The following is a 4,740-nucleotide window of genomic DNA, read 5'->3' on the forward strand; positions in this document are numbered from 1 at the left end:
CCGGTGAATTGAAATAGGATCTAAATTGATCGCGCACTGTGGCACCATCAGTGGATCCCCTTGTAGCACTGATGCGTGCACTTTCCATGTCGTGTTGTAGAGAATCCTCAAAACAATATCCGTCCCTGACTCTGACAAAATTGTGCAGCACGCATGCTGCTTTTACAGCAGTTATAGCATTTTCAATGTTTAAGCTTATTGTAGTATGTAGAAAGCGCCATTTATTGGCTAGAATTCCAAAACTACATTCAACCACCCTTCTTGCCCTTGTTAACCGGTAGTTGAAAATCCTTTTAGGAGTGGACAGGTTCCTACTAGAGTAAGGCCTCATCATGTGTTCACCCAATGCAAAGGCCTCATCCGCAACAAACACATAGGGTAGCGCAGGTTCAGCTGTGCCAGGAAGGGGGCAATTTTCAGGAATACCAAGTAGATTCTCCCGTAGTCTTTCACCAAAGGATGAATTTCCAAAAATCCTTGCATCACAGCTACCTCCATAGGATCCAATGTCTACATATGTGAAACAGTAGTTGGAATCTGTAACGGCGAGCAGTACAAAGGAGCAATATTTTTTATAGTTAAAGTACATACTCCCGCTACCCACAGGCTTTTGTACACGTATATGCTTCCCATCGATAGCTCCAATGCAATTGGGAAAATTGCACCTACTCCAAAATTTATTTGCTATATCACGCCATGTTTCAGGTGTCGGCCTCTTCATCACCATGGTGTTAAGCACGTCCCATAAAACTTTGCAGGTGTCTCGGATGATATAGCTGATAGTCGACTTGCCAGCCATGAACTCATAATGTAGACTTACAATTGAATGACCTGTTGCAAGGTATCTGAAAAACAAAAGAATTGATTATGTTCCTGTTTATGTTTTGCAGTGACCATCTTACAAACCAGGTGGAAGGGGCTCCGCGATTGCTACAATCGCTACTTAAAAAAAATATTAAACCAACGAAGTGGTTCCGGGGGGAAAAGAGTAGCACCCTATATCCATGCGGAGGAGATGGAATTCCTGAGGCCGTTCATGGATCTTAGAGCGTAAGATAATATCTTTCATATTAGGACAGTGATACTATACAGTTGGATAAGGTTATAATAATTGTATTCTATCTTTCATGCAGAACACAATCCAGTATGCCGCACCTGGAACAGCCAGGTACATCGGCCCAATGTGCTGCGGCGGCCACTGCTCCCAGCGGAGAGGAAGGGGCACCTTCTCCGTCCTTAATACAGAGTCCTGGCCTAAACTCTATTGAAACAGTTGAGGATTCCCAGGCGGCCAATCTCAGCATGGCTGAGGTCGAGGAACCTGAGGGCAGACAGGAACCAGACCGTCCCGCTCTCCATGGAAGATCGGGAAGACCGATTAGACTGCAGAACAACTTGGAACGTTTTGCGTCACTGATGGAGCGGATGAATACAAAGTTAACTGAAATGGAGAGTGCGGAAAGCGGATTTGGTATTATGGTGGCAGCAATGCTCAAAAAAATCCCGCAGGAGCGCCAGGCATATGTTATGAAAAACATTATAGATATGCTTGAGGCAAATATAGCCCACCAGCCTGCCACCAGTGCCCCCTCTCCAGCGTTTGCCCCACCACCACCCCCATCTGTACCCTTCCCTAACTATTACAATCCCCCGCCACCCAGAACCCACCCCTACTATTCCCCTCGTTATAGGCCATATTGTGATGAGTATGGCAACAACACACAAAGCGCAAATCCCCCCATGCCCTATCCATTTCCTACCCCTGCAATGGCCACACGTGAAAGTGTCCAACCCACACCTTCCCCCATTCCTTCCACTGAAGGTGACAATTTTGGTCCATCGTACCACAATTTATAGTTTTTCTAATGTCTTGATTTTTCGTAGAATAAAAGTGCTAATGTTATTTCTTTAAAAGTTACTGTTTGTTGATGCTTTTTTCAAAAATTTTGTTCATATTAAAAAAAGTTTATGTTTTGCTAATGTGTGGTATGTTTGAGTATATTACATTTAATTACATGCTATGTTTTTTTAGGTCAAAAATAATTACCTAGGTGGCTGCAGCATTGGAGCAAAGCTTCATCTGCTGCTCCTTCACACAAAAAATAATAATCAAACATCAATGGGTCTCTTCTATCCCCTCCAAGATGTGAGAGCTGCTGACACTCAGCAGCTATCCTGCTCTGCTCCTCCACGCTAATTGTAGCGCTGAGCTGTGAGGATGCAAAGTGTATTGCGCACCAGAAAGACAGTTTACCTTAATGTAATAATTAGTCTTTCAATGGCTGAGATACTCTTCCTGTATGTTGTGTTCTGTCGCTCAAGATGGATGTCAACCAGACCAAGCAATTCATCAAAACTGCAACAAACCAAAAAAATTTTGTTAATCATCTATGTTAGAAAATAATAAATATAAACCACTGGTATCTACACACACACACACACACACACACACATTATCGCATCAACAATATGCCAAATATAAATCATCCGATTGAAGGGATTTAGCTAGGGTGAGGTGACGTAGCAAGTCATGTGTTAAGTAGACAATACACAAAATGTGGAATGTGTGACACCTGTGACAGGTAATGTCGAAGGGGAAAACTACTCTATTTTACTCTTGAAAAATGCTTTAGCAACATGACTTTAAGGCCACATATTTGTGAACAATTACTGCTAGCAAACACACTACTTCTGGTTTGTCATGTCCCATCTGTGCCAAGTCATGTGACACCCGTGGCACGTCCCGTGGCACCCGTGGCACCCGTGGCACCCGTGGCACCCGTGGCATCCGTGGCACGTCCCGTGGCACCCGTGGCACTTCCCGTGTCACCCGTGGCACGTCCCGTGGCACATCCCGTGGCACCCGTGGCACCAGTGGCACTTCCCGTGTCACCCGTGGCATGTCCCGTGGCACCCGTGGCACGTCCCGTGGCACCAGTGGCACGTCCCGTGGCACGTCCCGTGGCACCCGTGGCACCAGTGGCACTTCCCGTGTCACCCGTGGCACGTCCCGTGGCACCCGTGGCACGTCCCGTGGCACCCGTGGCACTTCCCGTGTCACCCGTGGCACGTCCCGTGGCACGTCCCGTGGCACCAGTGGCACGTCCCGTGGCACGTCCCGTGGCACCCGTGGCACCAGTGGCACTTCCCGTGTCACCCGTGGCACGTCCCGTGGCACCCGTGGCACGTCCCGTGGCACCCGTGGCACTTCCCGTGTCACCCGTGGCACGTCCCGTGGCACCCGTGGCACCAGTGGCACGTCCCGTGGCACGTCCCGTGGCACCCGTGGCACCAGTGGCACTTCCCGTGTCACCCGTGGCACGTCCCGTGGCACCCGTGGCACGTCCCGTGTCACCCGTGGCAGGTCCCGTGTCACCCGTGGCACGTCCCGTGGCACCCGTGCCACTTCCCGTGTCACCCGTGGCACGTCCCGTGGCACCAGTGGCACTTCCCGTGTCACCCGTGGCACGTCCCGTGGCACCCGTGGCACTTCCCGTGTCACCCGTGGCACGTCCCGTGGCACGTCCCGTGGCACCCGTGGCACTTCCTGTGTCACCCGTGGCACGTCCCGTGTCACCCGTGGCAGGTCCCGTGTCACCCGTGGCACGTCCCGTGTCACCCGTGGCAGGTCCCGTGGCACCCGTGCCACTTCCCGTGGCACCCGTGGCAGGTCTCGTGGCACGTCTTGTGCCAAGCGCGGCACATTGCGTGGCATGTGACATGGCACATGTGGCAAGGGACGTGGCAGATCGACAATCCACAACTTGTGGCAAGTGACGTGGAAAGTGGACACTGACATACAGCATATGTACTTGCCTTGTGATCGACATCCGTGTATACTTGAAAAACTTGTCATCAAACCTACGCAAGTTCTCATACATAGCCCAGAACTGCCCTCTGTTATGTCGATTGGCAATGATTGGATGGATCCAGTAGCGACGTCTTCTTCCCATCCTCCTCCTCCGCTTCATTTCTTCTTCTTCCTCTTCCATCAGTACTGCCAAACCAGCTGTTAGGACAGCTGACATAAGGTAACGCACAGAGAGCATTTTGGACACAGAAAGACTGTCAAAAACAGGAACAAGGAAGAAGACAGGAACAGGAATGATGTCACAAGGGGTGAAAGCTCACTTGTACAGTTCCCTGTCCTGGAGGCGACTTGTAAGTCGCCCCAGGTCGCGCTGTTAAGTCGGATACAAGTCGGATCCGACTTGGCTTCCCAAGTAGTGTCGCCTCGTGTCGCCCCCTGTGTGAACCGGCCCTAAGTGATATAGAATCCTATATAGAAACAAAGGGATATAGAATCCTCTACCTAATGACTGACAAAGTCACAATAAGCCACCACATTTATTTTGCTGAGAGCCCATCATCAGAAACAATGATCTCTGAAAGCTGTGAAGTGAATATGCCCATGGAACCAACAAGAGAAACTGACCAAAGTGAGGCCATGCAGGTGCCAGAACGAGTGGTGGAACTCTCAATAGATAAGGTTAAAAGTTGAGCTTAAAATATGCCCCTAAATCGTCCTAAAGTAGGATGACCAGAAGTGCCTGGTTTCCGGGGAGAGTCCCTGGCCTGAAGACACTGTCCCCTCCCCAAGACTGTCTCAGGCTTTGTCCCCTGATTGCAGGGGCGGACTTAGGGTTGCCAGTTTTTGAGAAATGTGTCTGGGTCTCTGCCCACCTGTAACCCAGACAGTGCTCTACCCGACCCACCAGTGGCTCACTGTGCCAGCATGCC

General features: G+C 50.2%; 1 long non-coding RNA gene across 1 annotated transcript; it reads left to right on the plus strand.

Annotated features, from left to right (window-relative positions):
* The first annotated feature begins 843 nt into the window (after positions 1–843).
* Positions 844–1,914, plus strand: LOC143943245 (uncharacterized). The gene is made up of 2 exons (XR_013264898.1): positions 844–1,050; positions 1,134–1,914. It is a non-coding gene; the product is annotated as an uncharacterized LOC143943245 (long non-coding RNA).
* The last annotated feature ends 2,826 nt before the right edge of the window (positions 1,915–4,740 follow it).

Source organism: Lithobates pipiens, unplaced genomic scaffold (assembly GCF_037356315.1).
Source record: "Lithobates pipiens isolate NorthernLeopardFrog02 unplaced genomic scaffold, aLitPip1_a1.2 Scaffold_30, whole genome shotgun sequence".
Lineage (NCBI taxonomy): Eukaryota > Metazoa > Chordata > Amphibia > Anura > Ranidae > Lithobates > Lithobates pipiens.